At 42.4% G+C, this 18,988-nt stretch overlaps 1 long non-coding RNA gene across 1 annotated transcript; it reads left to right on the plus strand.

Annotated features, from left to right (window-relative positions):
• The first annotated feature begins 12,847 nt into the window (after nucleotides 1–12,847).
• On the plus strand, nucleotides 12,848–17,045 carry LOC307158081. Its single transcript, XR_013821186.1, has 3 exons — nucleotides 12,848–14,960; nucleotides 15,043–15,128; nucleotides 15,771–17,045. It is a non-coding gene; the product is annotated as an uncharacterized lncRNA (long non-coding RNA).
• The last annotated feature ends 1,943 nt before the right edge of the window (nucleotides 17,046–18,988 follow it).

Genomic DNA, 18,988 nt, shown 5'->3' on the forward strand with positions numbered 1-18,988 from the left:
CTTAAAATTGCAGGTTGCAACTTCACAAATATGCTTAATCTAGTGGAGCAAAGTATATAAAGTGGGAGGAGTTGGATCTGGATCCAACCTCGCCCCCTGGATCTCGTGTTCTGCAGTGAGGACCATCTCGGGTCTGGAGGGGGTACAGTGAAACATTGAATAGAACAGACAAGAGCACAACACTGTGTGAAGACAGAAGATGAATGTTGAACCTGACCCATATCAGGACATTGTCAGACATTTGCTGGAGAAGGCTGAGTGGATGAATGGTAAATGCTTACCCTCTATCTATTGAGTGATATGAGATATAATAGAAAACATTTATGAGATATAATGGGAAACATTTATGATGCGGATTTGCAAGCATGTGATCAGAGGTTTCCCTTTCAAAGCTCAGTTAATTAATGCCTCACTTGAGTATCAACTTTGTCTCAGATGTTTGTCTCAGATGCTAAGGTTCCAGTTGCACTTTATTTTACAGTGTGTGTACATGCGTGCACTTACAGTGTACTTACCTAAGAAAATACTTGGTAATATAAGGTAACTACAGGGGTTAAGGTTAGGTTTAGAGGGGTAGGTTCAGGGTTTGTTATTACCCAATTATTGTAATTACTGTCTGTGGCGAGCAGGACGAGGGCCGTGAGAGAGCAGCCCGAGGCCGGTGGCGTGATTACTGATGAGAAACACCTGCACGATGCACCGGTCTCGTATCTCTCACGGCGGACCGGAAGCATAAAGGGGGAGCAATGACAGTGGAGGTTGAGACAGGTGCATCGTGCAGGTGTTGCTCATCAGTAATCACGCCACCGGCCTCGGGCTGCTCTCTCACGGCCCTTGGCCTCGTCCTGCTCGCCACACTGTCATATATCGTATGTACACGGGGAACAGGACTGTAAAATAAAGTGCTACCAAGATTCCTTAGAAGAAATGAAAATTGAAACAAATAACAATTGTTGACATACAGTAAGAGTATGCAGCAATAAAAGTGTTTTTCTTTCCTATAGGGCAATGGTTGCCTGTAAACTCACTGATGACTGTATATCTCTCTGAGTTGTCGACTCAGTAACTGGCATCTGTCCCTGTTTATAAGTGAATACAGGGTTGGTCTGGTTACTAAGCCAACGGTTCAGATAACTTTATAACATATAGGCTGGATACAACTTCATTTTATTCCAAATATTCTCTATGACACTTTTTCCCTAACAAACATCTGTTACTTCACTTGAGTGTACTGTCCTTCGATTCTTCGATTTTATATAAGGAAGGTATAGATTTTAATTTTAAAGGTAGAACTGTTCTCAGATTATTTTTCTTCTCAGATATTTTTCATAAATTTCAGGTCAGGCAAAGTGTTGTTTTGTTTTCTGTGTTGTAAATTTATACAATTCAATAATTTGATTGTCCAAAACAATGATGTTACGATTTTACTCCTTGTGTCTTTAATTACTTTGTTCTTCTAAATTGTTAAAATGCTCGAATTTACCTGGAAAAAACATCAAACAGCATATTATGAATTGATGAATGAATGAAAGTATTCATAAATTAAAAATAAATAAAATGCCTGATAAGACAAATACAATATAATTAAAGGGTCATGAGAACCTAAAACACATTTTTTGAAGTGTTAACAGTTATGTACAGGTAAAAAACAATAGCACACATGTTTATTATTAAGGGAAAAGTGGTTTTCTGAGCTATTTCATTCTTATTTTCATTCTTTAAAAAGCAAAGTTTAACCAACGTCACGAAAACAGTGTGTTTATTCAGAGGGGTGGTTGACTGGCTGCTGTAGCTGGAGAGTACATCACACATTTTTTAGCTTTTATCCACATTATTCATGAGAATGAGCTCATTTAATCCAAACACTGTTCTCTATTTTGAATGAGATCGCTTTAGAATTCAAATGTCACAAAATACTGTTTTAGCTGTATTCATTCACCTCTGACTGTTCAGCTTTGCATTCGGATACGTCTTATAAGTATATATATATTTCCTCAATACAGTAGCACAAAAGTGCTGTTTGCATTTTCTCACCATGATGTGGTCAGAGCTGGAGTTTGATTACCAACACAGAAAATATGACTGTAACAATATTTAATAGGCCTATGTAACAACATTCCAACCCGGAATGCCACGATGAGTTTAACAACACTCCCAGAGCAGACTAGCACAGCAAGCTTGCTTCATGTTTTTATGGACATATTTCACATACTCTCCTTCTCCAAACATGAACCAGCACCGTGTATGCGCAACATATATCATCTTGTCTTCTTCAAATGAAATAAATGTGCAAATAAGGACACTGATACAGCGGCATGTCTGATTATGAACACGATTAATGTACCTGATAAAACAAATACAATACATATATAATTAAAGGGTCATGAAACCCTACTTACCCTTCTACCCTTTTTCCGCATTCTACTCATGCTGCGTTGATGTCGTAATTACCGTTGTCTAGAAATGAAGGTTCTGATTCTATTCCAAACCATGGTGCATTTCTATGGCACCACGATCAACGCCTAAATTAATCTGCAGCGGTTCAGTAATACAAGCTGTAATTAAAAGTTCTACAAGGACGTGAATGCTTTTTACAAGTTGAAATCTCACAATTACAATAATTTCAATATGCCGTGAACACAACTTTATTAATTCTCGGGAATTTCCGGTAACATCGTTCAGCCAAAGACTTTTGCTGTGTCCCAATTTGCCTAAACTATGCCCTAGAAGTATACTGGTTTTGTGAAGAAAAAGTACATATTTTTAAGTGTGTAGCAGAAGGGTAGGCAAGCTTTGGGACATACTATTTTAGTCATAATTGGGTTTTTAACTGACAGCTCTGACGCTTAGTTATGTGTATCTTGTCACCTTTTAAACTGCCCTGTCAATCATCTTGTCACATAAGACAGCAAAAATCAGGCCAAGATATCACATAATACATATAATGTCCATTTTATTTTCCCCAAATTCCATTTTTTCCCCCGAAATGTCTTTTCTTTTTAAAAAGTGGATGCAAACTTGTATTAAAACAATCCTATGTAACTCGTGCCATATATTCCGAGTGTTCTGAAGGTAAGGGTTTGGCGAGAAACAAACCAAAAATGTATTATTTAGCGAAAATCTTGGCCTCGGCGGTTGCAGTTATGTGTACATTCATCCGAGTATGCAGCAGTTTGCTATAATTATAATAAATTTTAACAGGGCTGCCAACTTTTGAGTCTAGCTTGGAGTGAGAATTAACAACAACATAAAAACCTTGCATCAGTGTATTCTGTTTGCCAAAACATTTGGTAACTAAACAGAATTTCAATTAAGTTTAGTGACAACATGTTACAATGTTTACATGGTACAATAACTGCTGTTTTTATTAGTGCTTGACAAAATTTCATGATTTTAATTCATAAGCTTGCAATACAATTCCAATATTGATTCAATATCGATTCATTTGGATATCAGGTAGAGTAGCTACATTTTTCTCAAGAAAAAAATCTGTCTACTAATGCTGTAAATACAGGGAGACCTGTCAGCTGGTATTATTATTAAAAATTTAAATTAAAGGGATAGTTCACCCAAAAATGAAAATTATGTCATCATTTACTCACCCTCAAATTGTTCCAAGCATGTATGATTTTCATACGTCTGCTGAACACAGAGGAAGATATTTTGAAGAATGTTGGTCACCAAACAGTTGATGGACCCCATTGACTTCCATAGTACGGAAGAAAAAAAAATACCATGAAAGTCAATGGGGCCCCATCAACTGTTTGGTTACTGACATTCTTCAAAATATCTTCTTTTGTATTCAGCAGAAGAAATAAGTGAGTAAATGATGCAGAAAAATATTACGTTTTAAAAATATTATAAAGTTTAATAACAATGTTATATTTTTTTATGATAATTGAGTAAAAATAAAACAAATATGAAATATAGTTCAGAGTATGTTTAGCAAAAAATAATCCTCTCTATAGTAAATTTTTTCATCTAACTAACATGCTATGGTCATTAAATGGCTTTCCTGTAACATTGTTTACAAGCTGTTTTATTGACTTCTTATCACAGTTCAGTATACACCAGGGGAGTTGCTAGGGTCAGAAGAGATAAGGGGCTTAAGCCCTGAGAACAACCACCTGAACACACTGTATGAACAAAACACATTGATTACCAGCACTCTAGTTGTCTGTATTCAAGTCAAGTCAAGTCACATTTATTTATATAGTGCTTTTTACAATACAGATTGTTTCAAAACAGCTTTACAGAGATAAAGGAAAATAATGCAACAAAGTTTGTTTCCAGAGTAAAATAGTATTGGTTTGTATTGGTTATAACGTAATAATGGGGGGCATCTGCCAATATAAGTAGCTCATTTCACCATAGGATTCAGGTTAATTCGATTGAAGCGACGAACGCCAGGTCGTGTGCATCATAGTACGGCCGTCTACGCAAGACACGTCTTTCCGTGCTCGACCAGGAGCCGGAAGTCGGTCTGCCCTCACACAGAGCTCCCCAACCCGTGCTGGAAGCGTCTGTAATAACCACCTTCCTCCTCGAGACCAACCCCATGTTTACTCCAGTCCGGTAACGCCTGGGGCCCTTCTAAGGGGCCAGAGCTCTGATGCAGCCGTGGTTCACCTTGACGCGAAGGCGACCTGATCGCAAGTGTGAGTTGAGACCTGGAGTTTCATGTGCAGCAAGCCCAGCAGAAATACTGATGATACGGAGGCCATTAGGCCTAGTATACTCTGAAAGTTTCTGAGAAGGGAAAAGGCCCCTACTCTGAACAATATTGCGAGCTGCTGGATAGTCTTAGCACGCTCGGGTGTTAGCCAGGCCCATGTTTGGGCTGAGTCGAGGACCGCCCCCCAGGAAAGAGATTCACTGGCTGGGAGACAGTGAGCTGTTGGCTAGGTTGATTCTGAGTCCTAGACATTCCAAATGGCTGAGGAGCAATGACCTGTGAGAAATCGATTCGGCCTCTGACTGGGCCAGGATGAGCCAGTCATCGAGATAATTCAGAATGCGCATCCCCTTCTGTCTCAGAGGAAGAGTTCTGCATCCATGCACTTTGTTAAAGTGTGTAGTGAGTAATCTCAATTGATTGTCCCCAAAATCCAGCTCAACACTCTGGGGATGGCCTGCCATGGGCGAAGGCATGGATTGCGGCTCCGCTTCGCACCTGGGTTGCTGCTGAGCCGTGGAACATTCTTTGATGAACGTGGCTTGCGTGGGCACAGCCCTGGCAAGTGACATGCTCATTGGCATGGGGTTGTAAAACAACCACTTTAGAAAGGTCACCTGAGTCTCACCTGATAGACACTGTAGGATTTGAGGGTGAACCAAACACAAATGAATCTTACAGATGATTCGTTCAAACATAATTCCACGCAGAACTCAACACTCCAGACCCAAATCAACAGTCTAATCTAGGCCCATAAATCGAGTGGACTCCAGCCAGTCTGAACTAACCAACAAAACCCCCCAGCTAAGAACTTAATGGACATGCAAGCTTCAACGAGATGAGCCCAGCTAAAGGTCTTGTTTGTATTTTAAAGATAGGCCTAAGTGTTCTTGTGTTATGAAGACAAACACACGCCAAAGCACTAGTCTTTGATGAACGCGGCTTGCGTGGGTGTGGCCCCGGCAAGCGACACACTCGGAGGCGCAGCGTTTTTAGAACAAAGGGCGGCGAAAAGCAGCTCTTTTTAGGAAGAAATATGCTATATGAGTCTCAGCTGATAATCACAGGGGAGAACATCATACTTAGCGCTGTACTCAGATAAGTGTAGTCAGTGTTGTGCTTGCTCTCACAGTGTGAGCAGCACTGGGGAATCCTCTTGCAGGGGAATGTCCTCACTGCACAGAAAGTAAGACGCAATAGACTAGCATGAGTTCTGCCCTGGCAGCTTTGTCTCTTGTATCTTTGTTTAATGTTTCCATGTTTGTTTTGTGCTTGAGTACATGGATTTGTCTGTTTATGTTGGCCGTGTACTCCCCTTGTCTTGCCTCCTAATTTCCCCTTAGCACGTATTTAGTTCTTGTCTAATTATTATTATTAATTCTTGTCTTGTCAATTTAAATGTGGGCTGCTGAAGAGTAGAAGAGTCGGAAGAGCGGAGAGAATGAATTGGAATGTAAGGAGCAACTAGATTACAGAGGTATTCCATCGCTATCCCATGAATGGCTTTATATGTTAAAATCAAGATTTTAAAATCAATATGTGCCGATACTGGAAGCCAATGAAGTTCATAAAGAACGTTCCGGGTTACTTGACTGTAACTCTGTTCCCTGAAAAAGCGGAACGAGATGCTGCGCTGCTTAGAGCATTGGGATCGTCTTTAATTGTGACCAGCTGTGAATATTGTGTGTAACACGTCAATAGAATTGACCCGGAGGTAATATAGCCTCAGTCGATGACGTCATCGGTGTGCACGTGACGCGAGGCTATAAATAGATGAGCCACAGGTGCATCGCCAGGATATTTTGTCTGAAGAGGAGTCCTGGGACATCTTCAGCACGGCAATGCAGCGCAGCATCTCGTTCCGCTTTTTCAGGGAACAGGGTTACAGTCAAAATAACCCGGAACGTTCCCTTCCAAAAGCTACAATCGATGCTGCGCTGCTTATTGCATTGGGAACGAGAATACCCACACCGCCGTGCTTGAAGGTGTCTGGACCCCTTACGGTTGTGTAGGTGTGCTCACAAGAATGCAAGACGGCCTCAGACATTAGCTTGTGATGTCGACTCAAGGACGTGAGAGCCCAGAGTGGCGTAAACATCCAAACTATAAGATCTTATGAATGTGTGCAGAGAGGACCAGCCTGCCGCATCACAAACAAATTGCAAGGGGGTACCTCTTGCCAGAGCACTTGAAGAGGCGACCCCCCCACTGGTGGAGTGAGCCCTTAGAACCCATTGGCGATACTTGACCGTGCACCTCATGGGCAAGAGCAATAGCATCCCTGACCCAATGTGACATGGTCTGCTTGGTGGCGGCCGCCCCTTGTAACGGCCCCCATAACAGACGAACAGTTGCTCTGACTTACGCCACTGGCTAGTGCGGTGGACGTAGGTCTGAAGAGCACGGACTGGACACAGTCTGTGAGATCTCTCCTCCTCCGGCATTGTGAACGGCGGAGGGCAGAAGGCCTCAAGAGTGACCGGATGAGAAAGGATTCTACAGTCGAGAAAGGAACCTTTGGCAAGTATTCAGGATGAGGATGCAAAATCACTTTCACCATTCCTGGGGCAAAGTCTAAGCAGGATGATGAAAACGACAGAGCCTGCATGTCCCCGATTCTTTTTAAAGAAGTTATAGCCATAAGAAAAAACATCTTTAGGGTCCGAAGTTTGTCAGACGCTGACTCTGGAGGTTCAAAGGGGGTCTCAACCAGACCCTTGAGGACTATAGAAAAGTCCCATGAAGGGATCTTGGTTCTTACAGGCGGCATGAGTCGTCTGGTCCCACGAATGAAGCAGAGGATGTCTCCGGAGTGGCGCCCCGTCAACAAAGGCGTGGCAAGCCGAAAAAGCAGTCACATAAACCTTGAGAGTGGAGGGGCATGTGCCTGTTGACAACTTTTCCTGCAGGACGTCCAGAACTGAAGCAATTTGGCAGTTGACCGGATCTGCATTATGTGCCGTGCACCACCTTTCAAAGACACCCCATTTACTGGCATAATTCTTTCTAGCCACAGGTCGGGCCTGGGATGGAATATCGTGCCCTCCGCCTGAGACAGAAGGTCCCTCCTCTCCGGAATCGCACATGGCGAGCCATCGAGGAGAGATATTATCCCGAGAACCAGAGACAAGACAATCGAGATGATGCTTCCCCAGATCCCTTGGGCTGGACGACCACTTAATACCGCAACCCAGCCCGACAGGGAGGCGTCTGTCGTTAGCATTCTGCGATGGCAAGACACACCTAAAGTGGGACCCAAAGTGAGGAACCGGGGTCTGAACCACGTAGAAAGGGAACGAAGCCAAAGCGCGTAACCCTTACCATAAATATGGGTTTTAGAAAGTACACGAAGCGTTCAGCGCGTGACTTACCATAAAATTGGATTTTTAGAAAGGACACGAAGCACTTGATCATACAGAATTAGTCAATTACAGGCCGATCTTGAATCTACCTTTTATGTCAAAGATATTAGAAAAGGCAGTATCCTCACAACTATGTTCCTCTTTAGAAAGAAATGATATCTGCGAGGATTTCCAGTCAGGATTTAGACCGTACCATAGTACTGAGACTGCTCTCATTAGAGTCACAAATGATTTGCTCCTATCATCCGATCGTGGTTGTATCTCGCTATTAGTGTTACTCGATCTAAGTACTGCATTTGACAATATCGACCACAACATTCTTTTAAATAGACTCGAAAGAAGATGAAAGAAAACATTAAGAAGAGGTATAGCACAGATGCTCTCTTCCAGAAGAAGATGAAAGAATACAGTAAGAAGAGGTACAGCACAGATGCTCTCTTCCAAAAGAAGAAGAAAGAGTACATTAAGAAGAGGTACAGCACAGATACTCTCTTCCAGAGGAAAATGAAAGCCTACATGGTTAAGAGATATGCAGGTGACCCAGAGTTTAGAGCACACCACATCCTGCGATGTACCCTGCGCAAGACCCAGAAATGTGCCGGCGATGCTACATATCACGTTTTTCATCAGTTGCAATGCGCACTCAGGATAAAAAAGAAATATACATCTTACATCCGTCCTAGTAAGGAAACACCCCAGCCTTTGGTTAACAAAGCGATGGAAAGTGCCATGCATGCATTCCGGTGTAAGATTCAGCATGGCCCTACACATGTCTGCACGGTCTGTCACAGAGCCCTGTTTCCTGATCAAGTCAGGGTCTGTAATAGAACGAGATATGACAAAAATGTTCATGTTGCAGCATCTTGCCTAACCGGGAAGTATGTTCACGCTTGTGATAATGCGTGCTCAGGTTCCTGCGTAGTTCCGGAAGAGAGAAGACAGGAATGGATTTGCCACACTTGTGACAGCCACCTCAAGAGAGGACAGATGTCTTCAATTGCAGCAGCCAACAAACTGGAGTTGCCACCAATCCCTGCGGAATTGGATGAATTAAATGTCCTTGAACGTCAACTCATTGCAAAAATTTTACCATTTGCAAAAATAGTTGCATTACCCAAAGGACAGCAGAGAGCAGTACGTGGTGCCGTTGTGTGTGTGCCCTCCGAGATGGAGAAGACTGTCAACTCTCTGCCAAGACCAAGAAGTGAGGCTCAGCTGCTGCAGGTGAAGCTGAAGAGACACGTTAAGTTCAAAGGATACCAGCAGTTCCACACGGTGAATATGCATAACGTGCTTGCAGCTTTATCGAAGCTGAAAGCAATGCATTCGGAATACAGGGATATCTCCATAAGAGAAACTGCTATATTTGAAAGTCCCCTAGATGAGGAAGCTGATGTCTCTGAAAGTCACCTAGACGAGGAAGCTGAAGTCTCTGAGATGCAACAAGAAGTCGATATTGCTGAGCAGAATGAGCAACACGTTAGCGTCGAGGAAAAGGATGAGCTTCGACCCGGGCTCACATTAAACACGTGCATGCAGCCGCCCGACATCGGACAGGAGATCTTGTCGTACGGTGAGGGAATATTTAGTATCGCACCTGCACAAGGACAAAAGCCTGTTGGATTTTTCAAAATCCCAAAGCTGGAAGCCATGGCATTCCCTGTTCAATTCCCCACTGGACAGAATTCCATTGACGAGGAAAGACAAATTTCAATATCTCCCAGTATGTATTTCAACGCGAGATTGTTCAGCGCGGACATGCGTTTTGCAAAAGATCAGAGTTATCTTTTCTTTGCGCAGTTTGTAACGGAAACGCAACTGGCTAGAAACAGCATGTCTATTCAGTTGCAAAAAGGCAAACCTGTCACAAGAGACGGCCGAAGAATTTCTAACAGACTGCTTCAAGACAACCGGGAGATTGAAAGATTGGTACACAACAGAGACGCCACGCGGTTCATGCAACCACTGAGAGGCTCTCCATCGTATTGGAGAAAACTTTGAGGGATCTACAGGCTATGATAAGACAGTTAGGAACCCCTATGTTTTTTTGCACATTCAGTGCAGCCGAAATGAGATGGCCTGAAGTAATTACAGCAATCAAGGCCCAGCAAGTTGAACACGTCGACTTTTCCGAGCTTGACTGGACGACAAAGTGTGAAATCCTCCGAAGCAATCTGGTCACTGTCATGCGTATGTTTGAGAAGCGGGTGGATGCGCTAATGACTCATCTGCTTTTGTCGCCTGCCCAACCTATTGGTAAAGTTGAGGACTACTTTTACCTAGTGGAGTTTCAAGCTAGAGGAAGCCCACATATCCATCTTCTTGTTTGGATAAAGGACGCACCCGATTTTGAAAAGGACTCTGATAAGGATGTTTGTGACTTTATTGACCGCAACATAACCTGCCAGTTGCCCGATCCCTCGGCTGATCCTGAGCTTCACCAGATCGTCACAGAGGTCCAGCTTCACAGCAGGAACCATTCAAAGTCCTGTAAGAAGGGAAATCTATTGTGTCGATTTGGGTTCCCCAAACTACCGGTGTCTAGCACCACGATCACTCGTCCGCGACCACAGCGTCCTGAAGAAGAGGATGACACGGATACTTCTCCATCTGGAAGCTGCATGTTTGCATCTAAACAACCACAGCGTCCTGAAGAAGAGCATGAGAAAGAGCAAAAGCAAGCAGACCGAAGGAAGTTGAGACGGGAGGCTGCTCAAAAGGCAATGAGCGAAGCCAGGACAAAACTCAAGCCGGTGTGGGATCTGTTGAATGACCCCCAAGCCTCTTTTGACAGCTTGTCAGACCTACTGACAAAGAGTAAGTTGTCCATCGATGACTACAATGAGAACGTCGAAGCATTGTCCAATGCCAACGTGATTCTGCTGAAGCGTGATCCAAAGGAGTCTTGGGTGAATGGATACAATCCCGATTTGTTGAGGGCATGGAACGCTAATATGGACATTCAGTTCGTTCTTGACGCTTTTAGCTGCGTTATGTATATGCTTTCGTATATTTCCAAACCGGAGCATGAAATGGGCGATTTACTTAAGAACGTAATCAAGAGTGTACGTGAGACGAACGTTAGCGAGGAAGATGAAATGAAGCAGATAATGCAAGCCTACTCAAAACACAGGCAAGTTAGCGCTCAGGAGTCTGTGGCACGAACATGCAGCTTACCGTTGAAGAAGTGTTCACGAAGTGTTGTGTTTCTACCGACGGATGATGACGCGCTAAAGATGAGTCTTCCCCTAAGCGTCCTACAAAATAAAAATCCCGATTCGGAGGATGTGTGGATGTCAGGGATGATAGATAAATACAGAGCAAGACCTCAAACGCGTGACTTTGAAAAGATGTGTCTGGCAGAATTTGCTTCGGAGTGCCGCATCGTGTACGGTCAACAAACTAAAGGCAAGAACGTTCACCAGCTGCTCAACGGCATGGGTTTTTTCCAGAAAAGAACTGGGAAGGCTGCAGTTATTAGATATGCACGTTTTTCGGAGGAAAAACAACCCGAAAAGTTTTACAGTAGATTACTTAAGCTTTATATGCCACATCGAAGCAACGAACAGCTAAAACCTCCTAGATTTCCGACATATGAGACATTTTACAAGAGTGCAAAGGTGGAACTACCGTGGACAAAGCCTGGTTTGCTTTTCCCTGTCTGCGGCGTAGTGCAAGCACTCAAGGAAAAGTTTGAAAAACACAGCGAGGTGGATAAGGCGTTCGATCAGCTGCAACAACAAGGGCCACCCGAGAATGCATGGGCCGCCTTTGCACCTGAAATTGAAGTGGATCGTTTAGAGTGCGTTGCAGAACGACAAGACATCAATCCAGATGATGAGGATGTACAAGATGATGTCCCAGAATTTCAGATTCTTGAACATGGAGATGGAGTCGTGCCACAAATAGAGGCACCGCAGATGAGCATCGAATTTGTTAGGAAGATGTTCAGAAGTCTAAACGAGACACAGGCAGCCATATTCTACACGATCTGCGAGTGGTGTCAGAAGCGTGTGTGGGGTCATAATCCGGAACAGTTTTTCTACTTCATGTCAGGTGGTGCTGGATGTGGCAAATCACACGTCATCAAGTGCATATACACGGAAGCGACCAAGATTCTGCGACAACTGCCTCGACTACGGGAGGAAGGAGATCTATCCGTGCCTACGGTGCTCTTGAGTGCGTTTACTGGAACGGCAGCGTTCAACATATCCGGTAAAACTCTGCATTCCATCTTAAAACTTCCAAGGAATCTGAAGCCACCGTATCAAGGACTTGGAAATGCCCTAGATGAACTACGAGCAAGACTACGCGACGTGGAGATTCTTATCATCGATGAAGTGTCCATGATTTCGAAGGATCCTACATAAACTGCAGATGTCAGCAAATCAAAGGCAGCAAGAAACCTTTCGGGGTAATCTCTGTCCTCGCCGTGGGCGATTTTTACCAACTGCCACCTCTGGGTAAAGCCAAACCACTCTGTGTGTATGAAGAGGATGTTTTGGACTTCTGGAAAGACCATTTCCAAATGATTACCCTCACTGAGATCATGCGTCAGAAAGAAGACCTGGCTTTTGCCCAACTTTTAAACCGTCTACGGGTGAAGAAGAAGACCGACGATCTTGCCGAAGAAGATAGAGCTTTGCTACTCCAGGCTGTGAAGGACCCCAAAGACTGCCTGTGTGATGCACTGCACATATATGCCACCAACAAGGAAGTTCACGAACACAATACTAAAACAATCCATGCTCTTCACACTGACATCATTACCATCGATGCAGAAGACTACAGGAAAGACCCAAGAACAGGAGGGATGAAGAGACAAATGAAGCCCATCACCGGAAAAAAGGACGACTTGCCTGATACCGTACAAATTGCGTTGGGAGTACGCATAATGGTGACTAGGAATCTGGATGTTGAAGATGGACTAGTAAACGGGTGTTTTGGAAAGATTGCAAACATTGTCAATAAGACAAAAGATGGAATCGACACCGTGCAAATGTTAGGACTTCAGCTCGACAATCCAAACGCAGGCAAGAAACACCGCAAAAGGGTGCAAGGTGAAGAAGACGACTTGGTTGGTTTACATCGAGAGATCCGAAGAAACTCTTAGGAAAGGAGCAGTTCGTCGACAATTCCCCATCAAGTTAGCCTACGCCTGCACAGCTCACAAAGTCCAAGGCATGACGATGGAGAATGCCGTGGTGTCACTGAAGAAGATTTTCGAGCCGGGAATGGCCTACGTTGCCCTCAGCAGAACGACCTCACTTCGTGGATTGCACATCACAGACTTCAATGAGAAGAAGATATATGCTGATCCTGCAGTAACAGCCTCGTTGGATAACATGACCAGAGCAACATTCGAAGGAATCATGCCACTTTTTCAGCAAGTGAGGGAAACCAACATGGATCAAACGCTTAAGATCATCCATCACAACACAGAAGGACTGTCATCCCACATTGAAGACATCAGATGCCATCATGAACTGCTTCTATCGGATATTCTTTGCATGACGGAAACTCACCAGACCGGATCATTCACTACACCTCACGTCCAATTGGATGGATACAACATGTTTCTGCGTAACAGACATGTCTCCTACTCGACACACCAAGAAATTGCACAGAAAGCTGGTGGTGGAGTCGCAATATATTGCAAAGACCATATATCAGCTCAGGCTAGGCAGTTTATTCAAAATGTGACTGATCTGGAGTATGTCGTCATCAAAGTAGATAGCCCGATGAAAGCAACAATCGCTGCTGTGTACAGGCCACCACACTACGGAATCGAAGGATTCCTGAAAAACTTGAAGAGTCTGCTGGATTATTTGGACATTGTGGACGAACATCCTGTAATAATCTGTGGAGATTTTAATGAGGATCTCTGCGCAGGGAAAAAAACTGTTCTGGAATTGTTTCAATCTAAAGGATATATGCAACTGATCACCACACCAACAACCAAAAAGAACACTCTATTGGATCATATTTACATCTCTCATCCGGATTTGTGCCTTCAGTCAGGTGTCTTGCATAGTTATCATAGTTATCACAATCCCGTGTATTGTATTTTGCGTAAATGAGTTTTTGTGATGGACCGGTATTGTTGTGTGTTGCGGTAGGTTAGTATGCCATACGGAACCGTTTGCCACTGAACCTTGCTTTAAATGAGACAGTGGGGCTTCGACAGCCTTAGTTGAACGGTTGGGCGCGTATGGTCGGGTTGTTAGGTAGGCCATACGGAACCGTTGCCAATGGACCTGGATACATGACATCAGCGGGGCTTCGACAGCCTTAATCAAACGGGTTGGCGCGTATGGTCGTGTTGTGGTTAGACTGTGGTTAGGAGATTGTGGTTAGGTCATGTTTAGGGTTTATGCCACTGAGCTATGAGGAAGGAGCAACCTCAGCAGCAGCAGGAAGGACGGAGTAGTGTGACAGCTCCAGGGAGGACACAGACAGTCATTGAGCAACAGTGACAGTAAGTTATAAAAGACAAGGGAAAGAGAGAAGTAGCAAGACACCAATTTAATGTTTGATTTTGACCTTATAACACATTTTAACTTGAATTGATTTCAATCTACACAATTTGTGACAATCTGTGTGGGATATGCAGTCCCCTGCTATTCTATGATTGATATGTGCCCTTCTGTAAAGTTGCAGGAAGAATTGGGAGACCATAGCAGTCCTGTCTGGATACGAGTGTGCAATATACCTTCTAAAGCTAAGTGTTAAAAGATTTTGCTTCAGTCGGTGTACTACTGCTTTTCATAACCGCATTTGAATCAAAATGTTATATTTGAATATAATTTTGATTATGTTTTTCAGGAACCAGCCAAATGAAGTCAGATTGTCTGAGAAGATCACGTGTGCTACATCAATGACGATGACGAGCTGGATACCAGATTACGTGCCAATTTCTTTCCGTAAGTTTTATTTCTGAGTTTCTTTCTTTTTTTTTGTTTATTAGTACCGGGTGTATTAGTGATCCCATTGTTCATTTATTAGTTTCATGCCCGGAGAACAGGTCCAAATATCTATGGCATTGAGGACAACGCTGAAGAATGAAGAAGCAGAGGAAGAAGCAGACTGAGGTAAAGTTTGTCAATACTACTGATAAGGTCTAGTGTTTCAGTGCATTTTATTATACAATGGTTTCATTGTTTTTCCCGGGTCAAAAATTGTCTTCGTTGGTGGCCAACAGACACTGCTGTCCTATCTTGCCCTCTTTTTTAAAAAAAGAGCAGATTTTACCACTGGATTTCATAGTTTTGTAAGATAAAATTATAATTTTGTATTTTGACTAATTTTAATCACTCCAGTATGAACTTAATTTTATTTATTTATTTTTGACAATGTTATTTATTTTGAAAACTGCCGTTCAATGTTTATTCATGTTAGTTCACTGTATTTACTAATGTTAGCACTTACAACTTTTGATTTTAACAATGTACCGGTATTAGTAAATGTTAAAAATCACTAACAAAGATTAATAAATGCTAAAAAAGTTAAATGCAGGAAAAAACATGGGTTTTGTTCAAAGGTGTATGATTTGATGTGAAAAGCTTTGATTTTAACGTGCATGATGGTTCTCAGAAGTGACAGAGCAAAAATGGTATTTTGCCAGGTTTACATTTAACCCATCAACTATGCTGCTCAATAAGTCTTGGAGAATCAGAACAATTCAAATAAATTCACTAACATTATCATATATGTTTTACCTCCTCTGCCCTCAGGATATCCAGGGAGACAGATGCGCGCCATTCAGCATAGAAACATCGGCCTCTCCCATCTGTGCAGAGACGGAGTTCACCTGAGCACAGAGGGAAACCAACTTCTCCTGAGCAACCTCAGAGAAGGTCTGCGGGTGGAACTCCAAAGTTGAAGCCAAATGTCCTTTTAAAGGCAACAACGGCTCTTTTCAGAGCTACCCACTCATTCAACTAAAGAGCATTTTTACAAATGTATTCACAACTAGGGCTGAACGATACATCGGATTTTCATCGTCATCATGATATGAACTTGCACAATGAACACATCGCAACAGACAGCCTGACACGATGAATAATGCCTGGTTCAGATTACAAGATTTTTGTGTCTGTTAAGATGTCACGGTGTCAGATTACACGATTTTGACTCCTAAAATCTTGTCGTGTCATGGACAAGAAACATGTCAGACTACTCGCTGCTTTCCGACCAGTCATCGCGTGCCATCACACGCACACATTCACTCGCAAACATTCACTCACACACACACACTCACGCTCACTCACTCTCACACACACACACACACACACACACACACACACACACTCGCGCACACACACACACACACACACACACTGCCCCTCACTCACTCACTCTCACACACACACACACTCGCTCAATCGCACACACACACTCGCTCACTCCCGCACACACTCGCGCACACACACACTCACTGTCCCTCGCTCACACACTCGCGCACACAAACACACTCGCTCACTGGCGCACACACACACTCACTGTTGCTCGCACTCTCACTCTCGCTCACATACTCAACCCGTCGTGGAGGGCCGTTAAAAAATTAAACATGCTAGTCTTTCTGTCGTGATGTCCTGAAGCATCGCAGAGGTTGTCGCCCACTATGACACGCTGTATGAATCTTGCGTCGCGACACCCATTGTCGTTTACGAATCCCCACGACACCCTACGTCAAACGGATCGTGCCAAAATCGCGCTAAAATCGTGTAATCTGAACCAGGCTGGTAATAAACTTTTGACCTAACACGCAAAGAACCTATTAAAGCACTAAGACATGGGAACAGTATAGCTAACATTCACATTCAGGCTAAACTAGTACATAATTAAAAAAAAATGCTTTTTATAATCTTAGGGGTAATGCTGTAAAGATAATTTTAATACAAAGTAAGAACTAGTACAACACTAGGATCTAATCCATTTGCTGGGTGGAATTTGACACAACAGGCGTTTCAAAACAAATCTTTTAAATAAACATTTGGTTAATTGGCACATACTGTGTTTTTGTCTTTATTGAATGTTATTGAAAGTTACTCATTGTCACATTATGAATATTTTCTTGTGAACTTCAGAGAAGATCCAGGTATATTCACAGATGGTTCTTTAAGATGGTAAGAGGCCGGGTCATTTAAAAGCTTACATTTAAATGAGCTTTATATACTCAACATTTATAAAATCAAGACCACTACATGTACAGGATATCAACGATCAATTAATGTTTGATGCTTTGAAAAGAATAACATGCATTCATATTCAGACACACCTCTTAACGTGTCTTCACACAGCTTCACTGAACAGCATCCAAATGGCATTTTAATCCAGAAGTGTGCATAATTGGAGGAATATTGATACATTTAGAAGTTTGTTTCATTTATTTAGACAAAATCATTATTTCTATTCATATTCCAATAAACTATGCGATCTAATGAGCAGAAGTGGCTTCCAGCGATTGCTGTTATGACCAAAGTAGGTAGGGGAGAGTGGGGTGATTTGTGCCAGGGGGGAAGTAGTTCCACCCCTTGTTCTGGAAAACCATAGAATAATTTGGTCATGTGACCACATAATTTTGAAAAGCAATCAATTTTACTCATCCTCCAAAGAAGAGAGATACATGGCATGAGAGTTAAGCACATTTTAGTGCAAAAAACTGTTTTTTCCCTTTCAAAGTAAATTTTCTATGATTAAGGTTTTTTGATTGTAGTGTCTGGACAATTATAGACAAGTTTGAAAACATTTCACACATGTTTTAGTGCTTTAGTAGGCTACACAATGAGTCTATACAGTTAGCATGATGTTAGCTCTTAACTGCTGGATCATGCTAATTATTCAAACTTGTGGGTCTGGGGTGATTTGTGCCAAAGGGCATGGGGTAAGTTGTGCCAGATCCAGACCACCTAGAGACCTACATACTCACAGGGGATAATCTTGAGAAGTGAGGAGATGGGCATGCCTCATCATTGTTTGACTTAGGCCTGCCTGTTATTTGTTTAATTTAGCTAACACTGATTTCAGTTTTGAGTTTGCACTATGTTAATAAAGAGAAGTTTTATTCAGTTTTTAAGTGGCCTAAGTCACAATAGGATGTTTAGAAATTAGCCTAGTAACTTTATTCTTATGTTACATAATTGACAGACAGCGCTACGTCAACAGGCATCTATTGCCAAAGCCTTTTTTGCCTGAAATGATTCACAAATATCATATATTGTGTTGCTATGGTGCTCTAAATGGTTGCTAGGGCGTAGCTTGATAGCTTCACAATGATCCTGAGAGACTGATTGGTCGTCTGAGTAAAATGAGCCCGCCCCCTTGTCTCTGTGACACTGTGATCCAGAGTTGTGTTCAATACAAAATCCCTATGCAATTGACCATAGTAGGAAAAACGCATGCTATGGTATTCCAGGGTGACAATATCTAAATAAACCTTAAATTAGTCATTTTGTATTGAATTTGTCTTGCTTTCATATAGCATACGGTTCATAACAGTAAAATGTTCTGTTTTACTTCAGAAAGCACTGGCACAATTTACCCCAACATATTTCCCCAAAAGGCACAACTTACCCCGCACCAGGGGCAAGTTGTGCCATGAGACCACTTTTTTCCCAAAAGCTATATTTCTGAAACTTTTTATTTTAGATCCAAAGTTATTATTCTCAGGGATGCACAACATCCTGAAATACATGTACATCCTTAAGTTGAAGGCATTACTGCCATGGCCTCACTTTAAAGTCACTTTGAGTAAAAACTGGCACAACTCACCCCACTCTCCCCTACAGTAGGTGTGGTGTCATATTATAATTTTAAACTACAGTACAGTTGTTTTTTAATTCAACAAATTTTTGCATAACAAAAAACAATTTTAAATAATTATTTAAAAAAACAATAAAAATGAATTATAATTTAACACACTTGAATGATTATTTTAAACAAAAAAAGG

Source organism: Squalius cephalus (genome assembly GCF_949319135.1).
Source record: "Squalius cephalus genome assembly, chromosome: 5".
Classification (NCBI taxonomy): domain Eukaryota; kingdom Metazoa; phylum Chordata; class Actinopteri; order Cypriniformes; family Leuciscidae; genus Squalius; species Squalius cephalus.